At 33.2% G+C, this 26,027-nt stretch overlaps 1 pseudogene; it reads right to left on the bottom strand.

The window, feature by feature from the left end:
• Window positions 1-1,276: 1,276 nt before the first annotated feature.
• On the bottom strand, window positions 1,277-20,908 carry LOC149561800 (ABC transporter G family member 11-like; annotated as a pseudogene).
• Window positions 20,909-26,027: the final 5,119 nt, after the last annotated feature.

Below are 26,027 nucleotides of genomic sequence, written 5' to 3'. Positions count from 1 at the left end.
TATTCTAAAGTATTCCAACATAGTCAAGATGATATGATCCTTAGCATGAACATAATGATAATAAAGATGAATAAGTAGACACCACATAATGAATATTTAATAAGTTACCAAATCCTCTCCAACAACCATCAAATTCTAGTTCAATTATGTAGAAAGTCTGGTCCTTATCAAATTATCTCCAAATTCTCTTGCAAAGCTATGAATTTATTGCAAATTTTGTTAGAGGAACCCAAGAAAAATTTTCATGAACTTTGAAGAGTTTAATATCTATAGTTGGGCTGAATTTGGTCTCAAAATGGTTTTTTTGACTCTTTCAAAGTGTTTTTTGGTCCTCCCAACCCTATTGTGACCACTAAAAATACCAAAAAAATGTTTATATGTCATTTATGCATTTATGTATGAAAATTAAAAATTTCTTATAAAGACAATACAAATTGACAATAGATGACCTCTAAATTGATAATTATAGAGGAATGTCTTTAGAAAGATATTATATCTTTGAATCTAAGATTTCAAATTTGTATCTCAAATTTTGATATAGCCAAGTTAGAAATGCCCTAACCAATACAAAATAAAAACTTAGATAACTTCACTTATCTTTTAACAATTCATTTCATTCTCAAACTATCCCCTTGATATGGAAATATCTTCTATGCATGTGACGAAGCAAGTGTATCAAGTCATATGTATAGCTAAATGATGCAATTAATGTCCTATTAAACTAAAACATATATTTGGTGGTGTATTTTTCTAAGTTCCTTTACTATTAGTAGATTCACATATGGATTTATAATTTTTTGTATACACTCACATACATGTTTTTAAAAAAATGTATATTTTTGTATGTATGAACCCAAAATGAATCCAACCCCAAGCAAAAAATATATAGATGAATTTCAAACTAAATCTTGAACTTGCATCCATACTAGAATATGAACTGGCAACTTAGAATATTTCTAATGGCTAATAGCAATATAGCTTGGATACAAGAGGTTAGGCCATGGGCATCAATTGTTTAGTTGAATTTTCTCTGAAGTCTTGAAACATATCTTTCTTTCTTTACTATCATTCTCTTTCCTAATGATGCACAATAAAATATGATTTAAAAATATACTAAAAAACATGCATAATTAAATCTAGAAATTAAATTCCATATTAGTTTAGTCTTGTACAACCTTATAAAGGAAGATCTTTAGATCTTATTTCCTTGATAGTTTTCTGAGGATTTTTTCTAAAAAGAAAAAATATATAGAAAGCAAGAATAAAAAGTATTTACCTAAATGTCACCACCAATGATAATGCCCACGAGGAAGTTAGGCACAACACTAGATATGGCCATCATGAGACTTTCCACCACTCTAACACTTGCATATAGGCACAACAAAAAAAGACATAGTGGCTAAACCCATGACGTAGCCTAATGATGTAATAACAAACTGTCCCTGATATTATTTAAATTATATGTAAATATGGTGTCTGCGATAGATTATTGCCCACCATGAAATCCACAACTTTATAATACCCATTAATCCTTTCTCGCTAAAATACCTACATCAAACAATAAAAGTAACAATTTCATTTAGAATCATGAAATTTCCACAATCCATAATGATCTAGCTAAAGATAATTCCATTTAGTTCAACCAAGAGATGAAAACATCAAAGCTTCAATCTTTAGCACATGCACTTACATTCATATCTTCAACAAAATATGGGAAGCCTCCAATAGACATGAAAGTAACAAAGCCAAAAATGAAAGAAGCACTAGCTCCTCTAGCTTGACCACATGTTGTACAATTTTTTTAAGTGAAACATTTGAGTAGCACAAAAAATATGTCCATAATAATCTCATGGGTGACATGAAAATAAAGTCTCACTAGTATGAAATTATAGGATGTACCAAGATTTAAGTAGATGGTTCAAATACAAATTGTAAGAAAAATGTAGATGACAAGCCTGAGCCAATAATACCTAGCATCTCTACTCATATTAATAAATGACCTATGCATTAAAATGTAACACTGTATCAAGAAACTAGCTTGGATGCCCCTTGAATCCAACATCATTCCTCTCTTCAAACAAAAACCTCAAATCACAAAATGCTTCTATAAATTCATTTCCTTCAATATTAGAGTACTAAGATTCAAAACAAGGGAGCTTACAAATTGTGATATTTCATCTACTTTGGCCTATGTTGTTAGATTGTGGAGACTGCTTATGAAAGTACTGTACATACTCCATAATTTTTGGGGTTCAGAGTATCGCCCCAAAAATTAAAAAATTGGGCCTTATTTTATCAAGATTTTGGGCCAACATGTAATAATTAATTATAACCCTAAAATGGCATAAAATATTTGTATAAAAGGATTTAGGGTTAGGCATTTTATGATTATGTTGTGAGGCAAAATTGCTTCTTGTGGCGGTATTGAGTTGCAAGGGATTACATATTGTAATAAGGTTGTAATCACTAGATTGTAATAATATTGAACTTGTTGTTTGGTGGATGTGGCCCAGGGATTGGGTGAACCACATTAAATGTTGGTGCCTTGTGTTCATTTTTGTGTGATCTATTATTTTTCTATTATTGGTTATATTTGCATGTAGTTTTTATATCTATCCTTGGTTTAATCCTAACAAGTGGTATCACAACAAGCTTGTCTTTTAGTTATCCTCTGCAAGAAAGTCTCACGGTTGAGTGGGAGCGATGGCATGTGAGGGTAAGCTGAGGGTTGATAGGTTTAATGGGCAGAACTTCCAGTCATGGAAGATGCAAATGGAAGACTAGCTTTATCAGAAGGATTTATGGAAGTTGTTGGAAGGCAAAGCCAAGAATCAGGGATCTATGTCAAATGATGAATGGGATCTTTTGGATAGAAAGGCACTTGGAAGCATTCGGTTATGCCTGGCACCATCAGTTGCATTTAATATTACAAAAGCAAAGATGATAGAAGAGTTGATGAAAACCCTAGCGACACTATATGAAAAGCCCTCTACTTCAAACAAGGTATTTCTCATGAAGTGTTTATTTAATATGAAAATGGTAGAAGGTGGATCTGTTGCAGATCATTTAAATGAGTTTAATACTATTACTAGTTAGTTATCTTCTGTGGGTATCAATTTTGATGAAAAAATTAGGGCTCTCTTGATTTTGTGTTCTTTGCCTGAAAGCTGGAATGGCTTGGTAATGGCGGTGACTAATTCTATTCCTAGATCTAGTACCCTAAAATATGATGATGTGATCGATGTTGTTTTGAGTGAGGAAACTCGTAGGAAATCCTCAAGTGGATCTACATTAGAAAGTGCTTTGAATGCAAAAAGTAGGGGCAGAACGACTGAGAGAGAAATTAACTCTGGAAATCATGGAAAATCAAGAGGAAATTCAAAGGGGAAGAGGTCTCAATTGAGAGGACCAAAAAACTATTGGTACTGTGGGAAACTAGGTCATAAAAAGAAAGATTGCTGGAATTGAAAGAAAAATGAAGGAGATAAATCAGATGGAGACAAGGAGACAAATGTGGTAAGTAACAAATCTGATGAGGATGCTTTTCTTTTGTCTTTAGAGAGTGTTGATGATTCCTGGGTTTTAGATTCTGGTGCTTCATTTCATGCTACACCTCATAGAGGTTATTTCATTGATTATGTCCAAGGGGATTTTGGGCTTGTTTATTTGGGGGATAATGAACCCTGTTAGATTTTTGGAAAGGGAAAAATTAAGATTAAGTTGTAGAATGGGAGTCATTGGCTACTACATGAGGTAAGACATGTTCCAAGGCTGAGTAGGAATTTAATTTCAATAGCGCAACTCGGTGATGAGGGTTGTGTAATTACTTTTAATGATAAAAATTGGAAGGTTTCAAAAGGTTCCCTTGTAGTAGCAAAAGGTGTCAAAGTAGGCACCTTATATATTTTTATAGGTCATATTGTTCCTTCTACTTTGATTGTTTCAGAGAAAAATGAATGTTCAAGAAGAATTGTTACAGTTGAGCAGGGAGAACAAATAGCTACTGTAGATTCTGATACAACATTGTGGCACAACAGACTTGGGCACATCAGTGAGAAAGGTATGAAAGTACTTCATTCAAAGAAAGTTTTACCAAGTCTAAAATGTGTTAATATGGATTTCTGTGAAAGTTGTGTGTATGGAATACAAAAGAGAGTGAGTTTTGTAAAGACTAGGAAGGAAAACAAAAAGGAGAAATTAGAGCTTGTGCATACATATGTATGGGGACTAGCTCAAGTATCTTCCCTTAGTGGTTCTCATTATTATGTTACATTTATTGATGATGCAACTAGAAAAAGTATGGGTTTATTTCCTTAAACAAAAATCTGACGTATTTCAAACTTTTAAGAAATGGAAATGCTTGGTTGAAAATGAGACTGGTAAGAAATTAAAATGTCTCAGATCTGATAATGGTGGTGAGTATTGCATTCATCAATTTGAAGATTATTGCTCCACTAATGGTATTCATAGACAAAAAACTATTCCAAGGACTCCACAGGAAAATGGAGTGGCTAAATTCATGAACAGGATGTTGCATGATGGGTTGCCCTTACACATATGGGTAGAGGCTGTCAATACTTCATATTCAATGAGAAAGTGTTGTACAAAGATCTATTGTAGCAACATGAGAAGAAAGAAGATGATTATGTAGTGCTAGATGATACTCCAAAAGCTGATGTTCCAGCCATTCCTCATGATGTGCAACAACTGCAACAATAAATACCACACACACTGGTGAATGTTAGATGGTCAACGAGGAAAATTAGACCTCCACAAAGATTTTCTCCCTCTTTGTATTCTATTTTACTTACTAATGCTGGTGAACCTGAAAGTTATGATGAAGTTGTGCAAGTGGATACTAAGATTCAGTGGGAGTCTGCAATGAAAGATGAAATTGACTCTTTGCTAAAGAATAAGACATGGGATTTGTGCAAGTTTCCTATAGGTAAAAAGGCTTTACAAAATAAGTGGGTTTATAGGTTGAAAGAAGAGGAAGGAGGTAAGAAAAGATTTAAGGCTAGGTTAGTTGTAAAAGGATTTTCATAGAAAAAGGGAATTGATTTTGATAAGATATTTTCTCCTGTTGTTAAAATGACTTCTATCCATACTGTTTTAAGTCTTGTGGCTATTGCAAATTTGCATTTAGAGTAGCTGGATGTTAAAACATCCTTCCTTCATGATGATTTGGATGAAGAAATATATATTGCTTAGCCACGGGGATTTGAGCTCAAAGGTAAGGAGAACTTAGTGTGCAAATTAAAGAAAAGTTTATATGGCTTGAAGCAAGCACCTCGGCAATGGTATCTAAAATTTGATAGGTTTATGCATGAGCATGGCTATAACAGGTGTCATTCAAATTGTTTTGTTTATTTTAAGAGGTTGGATGATGGTAGCTACATTATTTTATGCTTATATGTTGATGATATGCTTGTAGCTAGGTCTAACATGGATCATATTAAGGCGTTGAAATGTCAGTTAGCACATGCATTTTCTATGAAGGATTTGGGGGCAGCAAAACAAATAGTTGGTATGAAGATTGGCAAAGATAGGAAGCATAGAACATTGACGCTATCTCAGGCTGATTATTTTGAGAAGGTGTTGCAATGTTTCTCTATGGAGAATGCTAAAGTTGTTAGCACACTTTTACCTGGTCATTTAAAATTGACTAAGGAGATGTGTTCTCAGACACATGAAGAGTAGGATAAGATGTCCAAGGTACCCTATGCTTCAACTATAGGAAGCTTGATGTATGATATGGTGTACACTAGGCCAAATATTGCCCATGTCGTGGGAGTCGTTAGTAGGTATATGAGTCATCTAAGATTTGAGCATTGGAATGTTGTCAAGTGGATTCTCAGATATTTGCAAGGAACATCCAATAAGTGTTTACACTTTGAGGGCTCTACTACTAATTTAAATGGCTATTTTGACTCAAATTTCATAGGGGATATTGATACCAAGCGGAGTACTACAGGTTATGTCTTTATTGTTAGTGGGGTAGCCCTGACCTGGGTTTCTAGGTTACAAAAGATTAATGCTCTATCCACTACAGAGGTAGATTATGTTGTTGCTACAGAGGCAGCCAAGGAGATGATATGGGTTTAGTTCTTCTTGGAAGAATTGGGACATCCTCAGAAGGATAATTATTTGTTCATAGATAGTTAGAGTGTCATTGACCTTGCTAAGAATTCAGCTCTACATTCTAAGACCAAACACATACAGTTGTGGTACCACTTCATTCGGTCAGTTTTGGAGGATGGACAATTAAAGCTGGAGAAGATACATGCAAATGCCAATCTAGTAGATATGTTGACAAAGGTTGTAACAAGGGAGAAGTTGAACTCCTCTTCAACTTCGGTTTCTCTTCTAGACTGACCATGAATAAGAGAACAATAAAGTCCAGGGTGGTTTGATCTAGTGGGAGCCCCATGTGGTAGTGGTATTGCTACAAGATCAATCTCCAAGTGGGAGATTGTCATTTAGTGTGGAGCCTAATCAGTCCCCAAGTGGGAGATTGTAAGATTGTGGTGACTGATAAGGAAATTACTGTACATACTCCATAATTTTTGGGGTTTGGGGCATCATCCCAAACAAAAAAAACAATTGGGCCCTATTTTATCGAGATTTTGGGCTGACATGTAATTATTAATTATAACCCTAAAATGGCATAAAATACTTGTATAAAAGGGTTTAGGGTTAGGTATTTAATGATTATGTTATGATGCAAAATTGCTTCTTGCAGTGGTATTGAGTTGTAAGCGATTACGGACTGTAATCAGGTTGTAATCATTGGATTGTAATAATATTGGACTTGTTGTTTGGTGGACATAGCCCAGGGATTGGGTGAACCACGTTAAATGTTGGTGCCTTGTGTTCATTTTTGTGTGATCTATTATTTTTCTATTATTGGTTATATTTGCATGTAATTTTTATTTTTGTCCATGGTTTAATCCTAACATGTGCTACCTAATGATGCTTAGAGTGTAGGTACTTATCCACGAGAGTTTGGGTAGCTTGGCTCTTTGTGATTTTGTTGAAAGGGTCATTTGATCAGTCGATCTAATCACATGAACATAAGCTCAGTCTTCATGAAACAAATATCTTTCAATGAATTCTAAGATTCACAACATCAAATTAAGATCTAGGATGTAGAAAGTACCTGCAGTCTCATTAATCCTTTTAGTGTAGCTTTGCTTTGTCAAAATTTGAGTTAATACATCTCAGAACATGATCAAATGGGTTCTGGAAAGGTGGGAAAGGAAATCCTACTTGCTCAAAAAACTACAAATATCACAAGAATTCTTATTTTTGAGAATCCATGAATCCAATTCAAATTAGTATTCAATACCACAAGAATCATCCATCAATGTAGCAATTTTTTTAATGGAGAATTGTCATATGAAGGGTATTAAATAAGCACATTCCATCTAGGGAAAAATTATATTTAAAAATAGTATTTCTAGCTGTATAAAGCTATTGTATTTGTTTCTATTTTTTATGCTCAAACCTTACCTAGGTGACCACTCTACAGGTTTGAGTGTTCTCTAGATGCTTTTTTCTTGTTAATATGTGTGCTATTATTTCATTAAGTAGTTTTTATTTATATGATACAAATAATTTTTAGATAATATTAAGAGTATTTACTTATGTAACGTAAGTATGTATATAAAGAACAACCTTAATAATATGACTGTTGACCATCATAGATAATACTTGTTGGTGTAATTAAATATTCACTAATTACACTTACTTAAGCTTACTTAGGATAAAGCATTGCATAGTAGTTTGTGATTGAGACACGTAGGAGTTTGTATCTCAATTAAACACATGGTGTAGGAGAATTCCACTCTAGGTGGTCATAGTTGTTATCTCATTCCACCTTTAGTGCACATATCACATTATCATCCTCATCATCACACATACTTCATTGCATAATGGAGGATGATCCACCTTTCATGGACATGTGATTCCACCTTGTGTGGGTGATAGCTTATCTTCTCCTTATCATTGTCTCTTATCACCTCTCCTATATAAGGAGGCCTATTATGTACATTTAAAATCAATCCATTGGATGTCAATCAAGTCCATTATCAATAATAGCACTCTTGCATCTTCATGCAATTGTGTTGCCAATCTCTTGTGGAAGTTATCTTGGTCTTTCATTTGATCTTGGGGGTGTTGTAGAGTCACCTAAAACTCTAACAATACTATTAGATTATTGTGATTCATTTCAAATAGTTTACAGAATTGACATTCATCTTTTCATATTCAATGAAAAGGAAATATAGTTTAATAAATGAGGCAAGCCATTGTACAGTGTAGAGTGGGCCTTGTAGATCTAGCAGTAGAGAAACATTTAATATCTATTGAATGTATCTATCAACAACCTTATATGTCAATAGAAATTTCCAAAAAATTCATTTGTGATAGAAATACTTCCATCAAATTATTCTTCAACTACACTCTAATCCAACTTTAACTCTACAACTTCATCAAATCTTGTTTCTGGACTAGTAACAATAACATCAATATTCTCAAATACAACAACCTACCATCTAACTAAGCTTGCTGACAATAACTCTAGTATTATTAAATATGGCAACCAACCATTATAGAAAAGTAATCTTACCTTGTATGCATGAGATGTCAGGCCAAAGTAAATAGTTTTCCCTCTAGAGAACAAGTAGAGACTATCAAAGAGTTCAAACACCTCACTACTTGGTTGATGAACTGAAGCTATAATAGTATGCACATCCTTGGCCAAATTCTTAATGTTTGGGTAATAAAAAATGTAGATGCATTGTAATTAACAATTCATCACATATCAATACATGTAGTTTTGAATTAGTGATAATCAATAGTCTACCCAATTAGTCATAACCACTAGTAGTTAGTATTTTGTGGTCTACAAAGAATAACATATTCATTGATAGAGTATTATGTGGTCTATGAGGAACAAGAAAAAATCATTAAAACCCTCTCTAATGTTATTCTAGATTTAGGATATGCCACTAATTAAGAATTAGAGTGACTAATTTTTACTTGTCTAAACCACTTGTTGGTTCATCCAGAAACATCAACCTTGGCCTCATGAGGATTTCCGAGCTAGTGCTAACTCTTCTCTTTTCTCCACCACTGATTCCCCTCAAATGCCAATTTCCAATAGGAGTGTTGGCATATTATTGAAGACCCATTTCAACAAGCGTAGACTCCACTAGTGCTGATTTCTCTAACTAGGGAATCTTATCTAGGAGTCTTAAATGAGTAGAGTATGTTATAGCTCCCTCATGGTCAAGGTCTCAATCAAAGTATCATCTTGAGTTACATATGCCTACAACCAAACATAGGAGAGAGAAAAGTATTTAACATCAAACATCAACAATTTACCCAAAAGTAACTTGGCCCCTCTTAAGTACTATTAAGGAGAAACCTATGATTAAATCATAATGCTATACTAGAGGAGAAATTTTTCTTTTGGTTGTTCAGCTTGATAGATCAAGATTGAAGTGCATTAATTTCCAATCTACCTAATTTCCACACAAAAATAAAATATTGTAAAAGGTATCATCAATAGTATGATATGCAACAAAATTCCATCAAGAGTGCAGCTCCATATAGATAGATATAAAAGATTGGAGAATATGAAGCAATAATTTCTACTATGTTCTGTTAAAAGACCAGCATCCCAAAATTGTTAGAATTTTTAGGGTGCTAAATGTATCAGGAAGTTGTGTTTAGTAATAGTCCTGTTATATTATTGCAAATTGTATAAGATGTTAAAATTAAGTGAGAAATTAAAAGAAATCATTGATTCACCTCAAGCACCCTACATACAAGAAAGAGAAAAGCCATCAGTGGTGGGAAAGAGGTGCTCTATGGAAAGGAAAGAGAAAATATGAGAAAGATTTTGGTAAGATGTAGTGGTTTGAAAGCACCCAAAAAATATATTATCATCTAAGTATAGAGAACAATGTTGAAAAGGTTTAATTCTTTATATTTCCTTTCTTAGCAGAGAAAACTTGTGTAGATGATTTCTCCCAGGTTTGGAAGAGATGGCCATGTGAGTGTGACAATTAAAGTCATTATAATTTACAGTCATTTTAACATCATATAGTTTGAATGAATGGTGTGTGAATAGTTGCATTGACTTACACTTAATTTTAGATACAAAGCGAGAAACCTAGAGTGGTGGATTTTCCATCAAGGGAAGTAGTGCGAGATGTTGTAATTCATAAGTGTGATACTAATGTTGCAGGTGACACATCCCTCAGTTGTAGTGAGGTTCAAATTTTGTATTCATTGTTGATTTATGATGTAGTACATAGGAAGATGGCACTCATATGTATTATAGTTACATGCTATAAGTATTTTTTGTATGGTAATATTTATATTTGTGTTATTGTCCCCTCTATGGATGGGAGGGGCAATACAGAATTGAAAAGTCCACCCAAAGGAGGATATATTACTACCTTTTTAGAAGTTGTTTTGTTGATGGGGGAAACTAGTTTTGGGACATTGCAAGGATGACCCTACATAGGTTGCAAATTCACAATCTCTCATTTATTGAGGCACCTTGTTATGGGTGACCTTTTGTAAGGAATAGAAATTGACATCATTATGAGTCAAAATCAATAGGATAAGTCTTTAGAGGATGAGAAGTTTCGATTACTAGATGAGGATAAGGTTCGATGCCCAAAGAAGGCATTTATAGCAATGTATATGCAAACTGTACAAGGTTTCATTAGTTGAATTACTTCTAGAAGAGGGTCTAGCCAAGATTGAAGAGGAAATGCATTACTATGAGAGTGATAAGTTGAGGAAGGAGAGATTGAAAGGGTTGTAGCATTAGTGAAGAGAATAGAGATCATGGTATGATCAATTTGATATAATAGCTTGTTCTTTATGCAAACATGTGAACCACTTTACAATAAGCTACTAATATTCATGAAATGTTCCACTAATAGATCACTCCATATTTAGCTACTACAGGTTCTATGGATGGTGTTTTTGAAAAATCAACATATGCACCAGCTTCTAACTCAATTGTAGGTGATAAGAGTTGCATGCAATGATCTTGTGCATGATGGTATAAGTATGATAGAGGTAAAATTATATTTGTAAGTGCTAAAATAATTATTGACTTTGAGGATAATATAAGGGGGATCCCTTCTATCACTAGAAGTGAGAGGGTGGAGGTAATGAGGAACATAAAATGTTATTTCTCCAGTTTTGTAAGATCAAATAACATTATAATTCTTTTTTATTTTCACTAGTCATGTGTTTAGTGGTTGTGAACATTTTGGTTTGATATCTTAAAACTGGAATGAATGATTTATTATATGCTAAACATCAGCCATGAAAGACACTATTGCAATAGTAGTTGAGTGTGAAGATAAGAATGTGTTTTCTCTCCCAGCTTCTGCATGTGATTGTGTTAAATTGACATTGGTGAAATGTAGGAGTGACAGTAAGTCTATGTTAGGAAAGCACACACAAGAAATGTTGGTTGATGAAAATGAGATTGAAGTTTGGGTAAGTAGTATGTGGTTGGTCCAGGAAATGTGTTATCTAGAAAATATGTTATTGTTATTTTGAATTCCATTATAACCCACTCTTAATGGTAATGGTGGTGTTCACGGGTGTGAGGACAACAACTTGTAGTTGAAAATCTTGAAGAAGTAGCATGTTTAAATTTAATTTATTGATTGGTAGAGACCTTAGTGTACGGAGTGTTGATAGTAGAATCCATGTGACTTAATACCTATATTATTTGGTTATATGTAATGCAAATCAATAGTGGTGGTGTTTCCTTTAATACTCCATCCATGATGGAGGCCCTAGTTGGAGATGTACATAATGTATTTTGGATTATTGCCCAAAGGAATATTGGTTTAGAGTGAATGTAATTTGAGAAAGCATTTTTCTACTTTTTGTGGGTTGGCACATAGCAACGAGAGATGTTGTGATGTATCATGATTCTTTGGTTGAGAAATTCATAAGGCAAGTTGGATTTATAAGCTCTCACCCATTAGACAATGGAAAACCTACACCTTTGGAAATGGGCATGGAAAGTCAAATAGATGAACAGGATAAGTTGTAGAGTCCTCATTGATTAGTAAAAGTGACAAATGTATCATTTCTTTCTATTTGTAAGTAGCAATATGATCATAATTGGGATAGACAACCTAGGTTTCCTCCAAGAATATTTTACAATTGCAGGGAGTAGATGATGATGAGGGAGGAAAAGAGGAAGTGGTTTAATCTTATGCTATTGATCATGATGTAGACCTATGATGTTAGGGTATATTGGTAGGTAAAGGTATCATCAAAGGTGTGGAAAGTGATGTGATGTGTCATAGTAAACCACATTCTGTAGGGGCTGAAAAAGTCAAAATTGTAGAGGTTCTTGACCCAACTACTAGGCTTCCATACCCTCATTCTTTTTCTAAAGTTTTAAGTAACTTGTTAAATTCATTTGAAGCATGGAACATCTATGACCTATCCTCTAATATAGATTTGGAGTAGCATAAGGTATTAGTGTCTCTCTTTTGTTTTTGTCCAAGCTTATAGTTTATTTATGTCTACATATATTGATGTCATTTATTTGGAGGGTACACCCATCAAACTTGTGTGCATAATGTTAGGGTAAAGTGTAGGACACACTGAAGGTGGCCAAAGAATCCAACAATCCCCTTCCTATCCCTAAAATATGTAGCCTCAGAATTCACATGTTAAGTATTACCCCTCCAATGGTGCACAAGGATCCCAAGAGGCATTGTAGATTTTATGAAATAATTTGTTGTGTTTCCCAAAAAAAACAAGGGAGGATGGGTAAACCAATTTCAAAACATTATGTATTGCTTTATATGCCATCATAACTAGCAATGGTCTCCAATTATTTTGTTGAATACTGTACACAACATTGTTAGTAGGGTTACTAAGTATTGTTGATGCAATTAGTCAAAATCTACCCTTCTTCAATGAAATTGGAACTGATGCTTATTCCAAATGTGCAATCATTTCCTTTATATTTGTTAAATTCTCTACTAATTTAAGTCTTTATTTCCAATTCAGTTGGAGCATTCAAACTAGTTTTTTTTATTTATGCATGTTGATTTGTTGTGCTTTGTTGTTAATGTATGTCAAGGGAAATCTAAAATTGTCTGGCATATTTGTCATAATTGGTTGTTATCATATTATGGTCTTTCTATGGTCTAATTCTACTTTATATATAATTATTGTCTTTTTAGTTGTGTTTAGTCTATTGGTGACAACTAAATAGGATTAGCTATTTTTTATAGAGTATTATTTCAATTTATTATGTATCCAATGTTTATTTCAAATGTATAGTAACTTTTATGATAAATTGTTGAATACTTTTCTTCAATTTGATGGATGTTTTAATAAATTGGAGATGATTTGATCTTATCACTGTATTACGTTGATACTCCTACTTCCACTGAATGATATTGACAAGGTATTCTTCTATTTTATGGGACCTTTTGTATTCATTCTATTCACAAAATGCAAATTTTGTTTTTATTTGTAAGGGATCTTTTATTAAACTCTCTTATTGAAATGTATGCATGGTTCTTATATGTTGATGCAATCATGGGCAGTCCCAAAGATGTCTGCAAAAAGGAAGCTCCTGATCAATCACCATCTGATATCCCCATGATTACAACTATAGGGTTTTCAATGTTTTCTACTTCTAGGAAGCATGGAAAGATGAATGACTCATCGACTGGGAAGCAATATCAAAGTTTAGATGAAGTACCTCCATTGGGTGTATAAGATACTGATGGTGTGGTGGGGCCAACCAATAGTCATAACAATGGGGATAATGTAGTCTTAGACAATCCCACATAGATGACAACTTCAATAGCTCACTTCAAGGGAAACACAATCAGCTTCAAGGGAAATGTATATCTTTTTTGTTAAATAATTTGGCTACATGTGAAGCAGATTACAAGTTCCTAAAGTTGTAGAATGCTAAATTGGAGATGAAAAACAAAGAGCCCATCATGTTGCTTATAGAGGTTAAGGAGAAAAATATGGAGTACTATTATCAACTACATGAACAACAACTGATCGATCACAGTCTGGAGGATTCACTTGTTGTGAACAAGAAGATGTTCTCTAACTCAACCCATATGTACAATGACATGTTAGATGTCTTGAGAGGTTATACTAAATGGTGGAAGGCAAAGTACATTAATGTGGCTAGTTTTCCTTCTGATAGAGGGAAACAACCAACTTTAACCCCATCTTCAATGAACAAATGTGAAGGTGCATGAAAATGTGGTTAGATGTGATGGCACTAAAAATGCATTCTTGTTTTGAGTACCATTCCAAAAGTTTGAGTCACTTTGAGCCCTATAAATGCATTTTCACGCTTATGTACTCGACCATTGTTTCAAGGCCTAAGAGGTATTTTATGTTTTTAACACCTTTCATTTAGCATATCTATACATCTTATAATGATAAACTGGCATTTTGAATCATTCTGTGAAGTTCCATTTTGAGTAATGTTTAGTTTTACATTTTTGCCTATGTCAAACAATGACAAGAGGCCTAGTTTACATTTAAATATCTTGTACCCAGTAATGTTTCATGACTCACTGCTTTGGGATTATTTAGTATGTATACCAGTAAACCTACGTTTAAATTTTTGAGTCATTTTGATATGTTTTTTCTAGGTTTTGAATCCCTCAAATTTGGCTACTTATCTTTATCATGTTAATGCATATTTCTCAAAAATCTAAGAAGCCCCATTTGACCGATTATAGCTTTGACCTAGTTGACTCTATAGAGAAAATTCCATTTGCATTGCATTCTAGTGGTCACATACTTGTTGTGCTCTAGATTTGAGCTTATGAAGAATCTATTTGATTAGTTTTCAAAACATGACTCCCAATGCAATTTATAACTTTTTACTGGTGCCATAAAATGTAGATTGGTCAGTACCCCTGTTTGGGATGTTATAACTCTAAATACATAATAGATGAGATCAAATGTTTTGTACCACTTCATTCTACCCCAAAAATACTTCAAGTGTGCTAGTTTGTAAATCTTGAATCCATCTGCACACTTTCCTAGGTCCATTCCATTTGTGAAAAACACTTTTCTACTGATGTTTCGTCCTACAATTCTGAGTAGCCCACTTCGTGCACTTGCCAAATGTGTCCTATTATTTAGCATGAATCCAAATCATAGAATTATATTCCCTTCATGGAAATGAACTATACCCCTAGTTTTCAAGCCCTCAAGTATCTATTTGCCCTATTTTTGAAGCTCAAACCAAACATACTTTCTAGTTTTCTAACATATTTATTTGTAGGCAATTTTCATGTAGGCAAATTTGTCGGTCACTATCTTTTGATGTAGGTGTTGTCATGACATGAGATCAGATAGGATGCAAGAATTTGGAACAAAGTACCAACATGTCATCTTTTATAGCCCAGTTATTTGTTTATGTCAATTTTTAAACCCATCTTTCAAGCTTTCTTGTCAGCAAATCACAATTGGTGAAAGTAGGGTAAATGGGTTTCTAAATGATTTTTTCATTTCTCGAGTCTAATTTTGGTCAGTATCAAAGTCTCAATGGATTAATGTGAAATTTTAATTGTTTGAAAATGAATTTTTTTTTAGTTAGTCCCACTTTGGGGCCTGACTAATTACATCAAATTGATGAAATTGTGCATAGATTGAAGATGCCTAGGTTGCAATTGGTGAACACAAGGTGTTCCCATTTTTGTGACTATGAATGTGTATAGTATTTTTATTTCTTCTCCATCATGATAAATGTAGTGGTTTTTTCTTAAAAGAAAGGTTTTTACTTTCTCATATCAAGACTTACAAAATGATGGGGGTTCTAGTGAATAAAAGAGGGACTTGGCATAGGGCCCATGGAGATGCAAAATGACACCAAAGACTCATTAAAGTCACCCTCTTATATAAATAAGTTAGGTGAATATGATGACATTGGTGGTGAAAAGAAGGAAATAGATGTAGCTAACCACTATTTGGTATCCCAGACAAATCAATCAATGTGTAGGAAGTTATCTTCCATTGTACAAGTGGAGAATTTTGATTTGGAATTTTTGATCAAGAGGGTGAAAAAATCTCATATCCATAATAAATGGATTTTTGAATCATGACTAAAGATGCTTACAAAGTGAAGCTTAACAATTATAAAGCACAATATGGGACCATACAAATTGATATCTATCAAGAAAAGTGGTCTCAGCCATAATGATTTGTGGCTTGTCATTATGTCCAAGGAGGTGCTTCCCATTTTGAATGAAGAGACCTTCCATGTGAAAAGGAATCAATGCCCATAGCAAGAGATTGGAAGCCACATTACATCCATAGCATATAATTCCTATGGGAGGTAGAACATCCATGATAGGTGCAAGATGGTAGAGTTCTATGGCTAAGGAAGTAATCCACCAGTGTTGAAGGATGTCCATATCCCATGATTAAGGAGAGGAGAAAAGCTCCACACAACCAAAAAATATAGGGCACTCATGTGGAAAATGGTGGAGAAGAACATGGCTCCACCTTGTACTCTACAAATGAGAAAACTCCCACACCTAGAACTTGAGGAATAGAGCATTCCATTGCAAGAAGTACACGATGAAAATCTAAAGAGGGTGTTGACCTTTGTTGTCATCTCCACTATTGCAAATGCTCTCTCCCTAGCTGCACACAATAGAGCACTTCCATAGCTAAGAGCTATAAGATCTCCCATAGCAAAAAAGAGTAGAGCAGCCCACTACATGGAAGGTATACAATGTAGAAGGAAGGAGAAGACCACAACTAGTGTTGAAGATGATCAAAGCTAGAGCCAAGTCCACAATGGAAGAAAAGTTCATGGTAGAGGGAATCTGCAATAATGAAGTAGAAGAGTGGTCTAAAAAAGAGTAGGGTAATTCACAACAAAAGGAAATTTAGAGAGATTATCCCACATGTGTCCAAGGATAAAACATTGTTAATATTTTAAAATATAAGCACTCAAATGTCAATGTGTCTTCAAAGACATGTATTTTCAAAAAGATAGGCATAGCAAATGTGTGATGGAACCCACCCACCTAGTTGAACAATGTAGTCAATGAAAATTTTGACTCTCCAAGCCTTGATAAGGCTAGTCAGAAGATCGAAAGAACCAAGTTTTGAGGCCACAATCTCACAACAAATCATAAGATTAGAGATGGAGAATGAAGAATCTCTAATACTATGATTGTTGTGAGATTGGGGCATGAAATTTAAAGTTTCACAATGTTCTAATTGTTGCAAGATTGGAAGTCCCAAGAGTAAGGCGAAAGATATTATGAAAATGGTGAGTTTGTGAGTTTGTCATATGGTTAGGAAGATAATATGATTTGATCATAATATTTTAGACTCATAGATTTCAAATGTTTCAAATATTTCAAATGCATGAAAAGATGTTGGGCTAGCCCAAGCAGTAGACTAATGGAGAATCGACAAGTGCCATCTAGTGATAAGGGGAAAATGGATAAAGGATAAAATAAAAGATTTAAATCAGATTTCTCCAATCTGTACACTCAAATTTCTAAAGTCCAAAGTTTTAAATAAATAGAATGATATTATATAGTTTATACTATGTATTATACTATTGGAATCGACAAGAAGTATACTTTTCATTTTTGTAATCAATTTCTACAAAGGTCTTAAGGGACATGAGCTACAAATCCTTAGTTTAAATGTTGATTTGATGTTTCCTGATGAAGTAATGTTAAGATTAGATCAGATTTTGATGTGATCAAGTGCCCTAAGTAGCCATAAAGGTAGAATTGAATGTAAAGTGGACAGCTGGAAGTAATGAATGTTTTACTGGTAGAAATAGTTGACGTCAAGCAAAATCAGATTGAGGATTCTTGTACCTTTGATGCATGTTTGATTTCTTCTTCAAGTGAGAATTTTGGTGATTAATTTAAAAGATATATTAGATATTTCTATGAGCAACATTTATGGTTTTGATTTTCCAGAATAGTAAAAAGATCGGTTTCTACAACCATCAAGAAGAAGAAGTTTCAACATGACACTTTTCAAAATCAGATTTCATATCTAGAAGACTTCTTCTCTTCTTGTCTATATACCTCTCCTCAATTATTTTGGTAAAGGTTCTAGTTTTGGATTTTTTCATTGTTGTATGACCACTCTATTGGTTCTAGCCTATTTTAAATTTCCTCCACAATCATGATTCCACATTTCCTCAGTTTTCCTCTATTATGAATAGCATCAGTTATATTTATTTTGAAACATTCTAATTAATATAGTCATTCTTTTGTGTATCCTCTAAGTTTGTACATATGTATCATGTATTGATTTCAAGGAATGAATACAAAGTTTTATTAGAAACTTTACTTTGAAGTTCATCTCCTTTTCTATGAGTTTTGTAGTTTTCTATGATATATGCCCAAAGTGCACATTATCCATTAGTAGCTTGTGTTGAAGTTGTATGTCATTGTGTGCCTTCTTGTTGGGTCAAGAACCTGAGTAATTTTCTTGATATGCCATTGATAGAACTATAGGGGTTATAGGAGGATTTGATGAGTACAAACTTTATTTGAAGATTGATGTCTATTTGCAAGTCAAATAGATAGATCAAATGTCTAGATATATGAGTATACTTTAGGTGTCCATGTGTATGTTAAGGTTTAGTTGACACCCAATGGATAAGGGATTGGTTAGCTTAGAGGTTGTATGTTCTCTATTTTTGTGTACCTAGGTTATATTGAGATCCAAATCTATAATTGAATATCAATTTACCATTTTATGTACTAAGAACTAAAAGTGTTGGTCATTACTTATTTGCATCTAGTTTTTGGTTATAGTTAGCTACTATATCCAAGAATTTTATCAACAAATCATAGAAGAACATTGACCATTTTTGCTATAGGAGATAGTCTTACAGAGATGAGTATCAAGTTAATAAGATCAATCCCTAAGGTTTTCCCACCTTGGCCCTGCAGAGCTTAAAGTGAAGTGAGTCCTGATGACTCTATTAATATTGGCCTAGAACTAAGATTTAGCCCTACTAATTATAGGATTTAGCTCATCCTTAGGCTTGTCCTTGTCTTATGCTTCCTGGTATCAAGTTTTAACCCACTTGATATGTTCCTTACCAGTAAGAACTCCAACAAGATGAACACATGTAATTGAATATTTTGAGCCACATGTGGTTGTTGTTCATTTCAATGTCAAATCCCAGTTGTAGCAAATAATGTCATATGAACCCAATGTTTCAATATATAAAATAATGTCTTCTAGAAAAAAGGAGACTATTGGCACTTACATTTTACAATTTGGTACTTTGATAATTAATATCTGAAATATATTTTGTACACTGTTAATGTTTATAAATCATTACAAATCCACTATAGTCATCAATATGTTAATGGAATTGCATTGTTATATACATATTGCTGCTCTTATTTTCCAATGACTAAATGCAATAAATGTCATGGATGCATTGAAGTTTTTTCTCATTAAGTAAATCTTTCATATCAGATGACTTTCAATTGTAATGTCATGATTTGTAATTTATTTAATTGAGGTGCATTGTTTCTCATTTCCTTTCATATACTATGTAATGCAAGAAAAATAATGAATGGATGTAATAAATTTCAAATGAAGTATTTCTTTTCTATGAAATTGGTATTTTTTTCTATGAAATTGGTATGTGTTACTTTTTTTTTTCTCCGATTGGTTGAATACTTGAATATAGACTTTATTTTCCTTTTTTTTTGTAGTTGGTTGAATACTTGAATGTAGATGTTATTGAATGATAACATTTATTTCAATTAGATGTTATCAACATACAATAAAGGAAAGTATTACTTTGTGGGGAGAAACCATATCAGAATTGATTCAACAATACCTTTAGAAGAAACTATTGAAATTGAGCAACTAATCCTTACCAATAAATAGGAAGTATACCAAATTCATAAGTAGACTTTTAATTTTTAAATGCATTTTCTATATGCAACTTCTATGTACATGGTTGACAATGGGATGCATTCCATTTTTGTTCCTCTAATAATAGAAAAGACATAATGTCAACAATCTCGACATATATTGCAAAAAACCATCATTACTACCCTTTCAATCTGCTAAGAATAGATACATTATATAGATGTTTGGCATAGTCATCATCCTTGTAAACATACACATATTTTGCTGACACTTGCATTGAAAATTCCTGTGGGGCCATTCTTTCCATTATCATTGACACGTGATCAATGATGTCATATGTGGTTTTCAATTTTGAGAGACCGTCTGAGAAACTATTAGCAAACAGTGACCTCTATTTCTGTACTAGCATTGGCAAAACATCTTCAAGGATGATGGGCAATACATGTGTAACATCACACTAGAGTTTCATAATATCAAAGCATAACTTCTTAGCCCATTCTCCATGTTGTTTCAAGATGTCATATCCAAACCATTCACACCCTAAGTTTACAGGATCATTTATCTTCAAGTCTTCTTTAATTCTAACCTTTAATCTCTCATTCTCTCATAGAGCTTCAAAAGTGCCCGAGTAAAGGACCCAATACTTGTCCACCATCTTCATTAACTTGTGACATCTTTTTTCTACAACTATAGTTGCCAAGTCATCCAACTGATCGCGTCTTTTTGTAGGTATGCTATCTAGTTTATGTGCTTTATTGTGCTAGAAACTTCCATCCTCCATTCCATCCATATCTCTCTATACCTAATCATGGTCTACTATTTCAAAAATAAATCCTTTGCATTTCCCTCCCTCCAACATAATAGCTTTTTTTTTCTATGCTTCATTTTTAGTCTCTAAATTTTCAAACAATGATCTATACTTATTCATCATTCTAAATAACTCACCTACCTGAGCCTGGTTCTTCATTGCAATAGTGACATTCACTGATGCCTTGTGTCTTGGGTATGTTATGCTTAGTTTATGGATGTTTAGTTGACACAAATATTCATTACTATCTAGAACAATTGGTCTTTCATCTATGTCATATGATTCCTACAGTAATAAAGCTTTCTAGTATAGAATCCTTTGGTTTACAACCTTTTACTCCATCTTTGTGTTTTTCATAAAATTCATGCACTACTGCACATTGAAAATGGTAACCCTGGTATATCAGAACTGCAACATTGTTTATTAGTTCCTTGGCCTTATGTGGAGTTGTGTCCTCAAGTTCCTTTTGCACCTTATGCTATAATATTTTCTCTACCATTTCACTATCCAACTTATTTGAAGTTTCGCTTAACTGTCTTCTTCTGTATTGAAATAATAAATATCTAAACTCATTGGAATATATGAAATCATCATTACATATGAACTAGTTATGTTCAAATTCCCTAATATCAAATGATCATACTATATAGAGGGGCTCTAGGCTTAGTTCTCCAATGACAATGTTCCCTTAAATAGGTCAACATTCACCACAATTGTCCTCTCTTTTTGCTATGTGCTCTACCTATATGTGTTATTGATGTGATAGATTAGCAATGGAAATTGCTTATTCTTGTAGCAAACCATCAGGAACACTACTCAAAATCTTGTGTTTCTCTTATAACAATTTGAAAGCTTTACAAAGTGGATCTACAATACCAGTGAGAAGATCTATCTTAATCTTCCCTTTTCTTAATTTCCACTCAAAAGCTCTCTCCACATTTTTGTACATCTTCTTTATGTTTACAACTTCATACCTTTCCAAATTCCTTATTATATCAACAATCAATACTGCCCTATGTTCAATAGGAAGTAATTTCTAAGAAGCCCTTGCCCTTGCTATATATCCCTCTATATCAAATTCTCTCCTTGACTCACCCTAACTTAGTCCATATCAGCTAAGTTTCTCACTAATAAAATCAAAACTCTATAATGTCTTAGCCACAAAATCCCCAGATGGCATTGTGCCAGGCAAGAATGGTTGCTTGATCTTTGAAGTCAAGTGTTGTGTATTGGAGACTGTCATTTATTGGACAATTTCTAGATATGTGATTTGATCAAGTAATATGAGGAGAGGTTGTGAGGGCATCCTTCATAACCATATACTCTAATTCTAGTGAAATTGTGAAATGCATACCAATCACCCCAATTTTGGTCTACTGGGCTTTGGTCAAGACACTGTTCAAGCATCAAGAACATTTTTATCTCTAGCGATAGGGTATGATTGTACTCCCCCTTTAACAACTTTATAAGTGGTTTCACAAAGTGCTCTTGAAAATATAAGTAGTCTAAAACTAGGCATCTCTAATCCCAAACCTTTAGCTATAACTCTATAGGCTACCTAAACCCCTAAACATCATACTACTAAACTGGTAGTCCTTCTTCCCAAGTACTATTCTCTTGGTTGAAGAAGAGAAACATATGTATCAAAAAAGAGTAATGCTTGAAACATAACTTAGACAAATATTTTTTCAATACAAGCTTATTAGCAACAAATGTTCCAAAATCAAAATTCTTAGACCAGTTTGATTGAATGATAATTACAACAATCATCAATGAAATATCCATTAATAGGGGGCATCAATTCCAAATACTAGTCCAACTAACATATAAGTATACTATAGGTGAGGGTGTAACATATTCATATCAAATGGTGGACTATAATTGCTCTCTAATATGGCTCTTGCACCTCCAATCTTTGGGCAATGGACTAGCAATAGAGAAACCTTGTAGAAGCTCTTTATATAAAAATAATCTTGTCTTAATTTTGGTATATTCAAAATTGTTTCATGACCTGTCTCCAATTGAAAATATTTCTCAACTTTAGGTTTCATAATGGTAATTATTACTTTACTAGATAGGGATTTTACTTTCTTCACTTCTGGATAATATATATTTATAATTTCTCACAACAGGTCAGTATTCACAAATACATTTGGAATGACGAGTTTGCCTATCTTCATTGTCCATCCTTGACAAATTGCTCATCTTTCCAATCTTTTGTTGTAATGAAATGAAAAAAATTCATATCCCATACTCATTTTCCATACATCCCTAGCCTCCCCACACCTATCTTCAACTCCCACCTCCCTTGCTTTCACTCTTTTGTAATTTTAAGAAGATAGTGGTAGCTAGTCCAATAGATCTTGTTTCAAATACCTCCCCTCTACTTTATGCCTCTTATGTTTGTGTTGATCATTGGACTACAACATTCAAATATCATTTTTCTTCTTTTCTATTCACTTTCTAGGTGATAAAGGTTCTATTTTTAATTTTTTCCGACTTAATCTGCAAAAAAAATAATGTTCATGTATAGATTCAAATCTCATGCCAAAAATACTCTGTTCATTTGTTTTTAGTGACATCAATTAAGAATTCTTAACACTCATTCCATAAAACATGAGTGGTCTCATATGAAACCCTCAGTTTAGTTTATTTCTTAAATCTTGAGTGGAAGGTGTAACTCACTTATGAGTAGAAGGCATAACTCACCTAGAAGTTGTGGTTCCAAAATCCATTTATGCAACTTCCACAATTATGGTCAACCCTAATTCTATGAAACCCTATCTTTTGCTCTCAGTATCTTTCTTTGATGCCCTACCTCACTCAAAATTATAGGTTTGAAAGAATTTAAGGTTACTTATCACAGTAAACACCTTCAATCAAGAAAAGGAAAATGTGATAGTTAATGACATTTATTTTGCTACATCAGAAACCTCAATCGATAGAAATTTTCTTTCCTGGTTTGATGTTTCTTTTTTATCACATATTTGTGGATCCCAAACTTTATTGTTATACTTATATTTTTTGTTGAATGTGAAAATAAAAGGTTTTGCACCTTCACAACCACAAATAATTGAATGTTCAAATAGGCTGCAAACAAGCAATTTATTATAAATTTGTAAAATGTTTCTAGGCAGTTTGAGTATTATCAAAAATGCATTATAGTTTCATCCATTTTTGCATACTATTATCAACTAGTTAGGTATTTTTTCAAATCCACTCATCCATATTTTAATTATGTAATGCAATAAGACTATACAAAATTTGTTATGTCTTTTCAGGAAGCACAGGGTTTAGGGTTTATGAGTATTATTGAAACCGCATTACAATTTCATGCATATTTTGATATTGTTAATGACTCATAATATCAAAAATGCATAATAACCTAAATCTATGTAATTTTTAGTGCTTTTCTATTTGCACTCAGTCCAGCCAGTCTTTGTGTCAATTTTGTGATGTATTCATTTGCTTATCTAAGAATACAAGTAAACATTGAATGATAAGTTGTCATGTTTTGAAGTATTTCTAAGTTTACATTAGTATTGTATGATTTTCAAGGAGAATTAAGTTCAGAATGGTTAAGGCACTAATAATCAATTCAGATGCAAAATGATATGTTCATGTGGTTACACAAAGCACATTTAAAATGAAATCAATATTTACCTTTTTGTATAGCAATGTGAACTAACTGTAGCAAACTTGTGAACCTCATAAATTGACTGCTTTGCACCTTCACAATAGTTTGGGATCTAACATTTATTCTACATCTAATGTTGCAATGCCTTTATCCTTAATTTTCTCACCTCTTCACAACTCCTAGATGTACATCTTTCTTAATCATGTGACTTTATGACTACTAACTTGATTGTCTTATCATTTATCGCAACCTCACATCCATGATTCTTAACCATAGTCCTAACCCTGCGAATGAGCAGACAAAGTGTTTCATAACTTCACCACCTTAACCTTGGGTTACCCTTAACTACATGTGAACATGTGAATACCATTAAACCTAATTTCTATTCTCCATTGCAACCTCACAACTTGAGATATTAAAGATTTCTTTCGATGGAGTGATATGACTTTAATTTATCTACTTTTATTCAACAAGACACATGTTCAATATAAATAGTAAATTTGTAACAATTCATTCTTTTCTATAACATTAATGTATTGTAAATTTGTTAAATGTTTTGGGTAGTTCAAGTATTATCAAAAATACATTACAATTTCATCCATAAAAGTAGTTTTAATAGTCATGTCTGAGCTAGACAAAAGGAACATGAGCTAGATGTATGAAGATATTAAAAAGCACAGATTTTGCCAGCTTTTCGAGAATTGATAGATTTTCAAGAATGTCGACCTTAAATAACATTAATGCCACACTCCCTTATAGATTTTTTTAAAAGACATGGTCCTTTTCTAAGTGAATTTTAAGTTACACACTGATTTCCAATAATTTTTCAGCATTTAGTGTATTGGTCTGATTTTCCATTTGCACAAAATATTGTTAAAAACATATGTGAAAATCATGAAATAGTTTTGTTTTCCCTGGTTAGGGTTTTTGAAATTTGTTAACCCTTTTGAAAAACCCTAGGTCAAAATCTTTCATTTTTTATGACTAGTTGAAGCCCTTTCAAAATTGAATTTACAGATTTAAAATAGGGATATGTGAATTTTTCTTGATATATTTTATAGAATTGACAAAATTACTTGTAGAAATGGCTCAGAGAGAAGGAGAATTAATTGCACAAGCAATAATTGAAGAACCAATTGCATGTTAGTTGAAAGAATCCCTAGGAATGTTAGAAAGGTTGTTAAACTTAAAATGTGTTGTGATGTTAGAAAGCAATTGACACATGATTGGGCAAGTGTCTTTTTATTTGAAGAGTATGCTATTATAAGGGTTTATGGATGCCCTCAACCACCCCCTATGTTACCATAATGTCCTTGAGAGGCTAGGGTTTGTAGAAGTATTTTGGCAGTTGATTTCCTTGAATAGAGAATACTTAGGCAAAGGTGTCAAGAAGGTAACCTTCCTGTGTAGATGCACCAATGTATGAGATTTTTAGATTGGTAAAAATGCTATTGAATAAACCAATGAATTTTTTAGAGACTATAAACTTCCAACTAGGCTAGCTAGAACCTATGACCCATTCAATCTAATTAGACATGCCGTAAAATGTATAAGAGGATATAATTTGCCTCCTACAAAACCTATGTAGGAAGAAGATGTTGATCCGGAGGATAAAAATCAACTAAATTTAAATGTCCCCAG

This window comes from Cupressus sempervirens, chromosome 4 (genome assembly GCF_028749045.1).
Source record: "Cupressus sempervirens isolate cs-2001-9-10 chromosome 4, ASM2874904v1, whole genome shotgun sequence".
Lineage (NCBI taxonomy): Eukaryota > Viridiplantae > Streptophyta > Pinopsida > Cupressales > Cupressaceae > Cupressus > Cupressus sempervirens.
The sequence above is the reverse complement of the archived record's forward strand: the minus strand, read 5'-3'. Positions and strand labels throughout refer to the sequence as shown.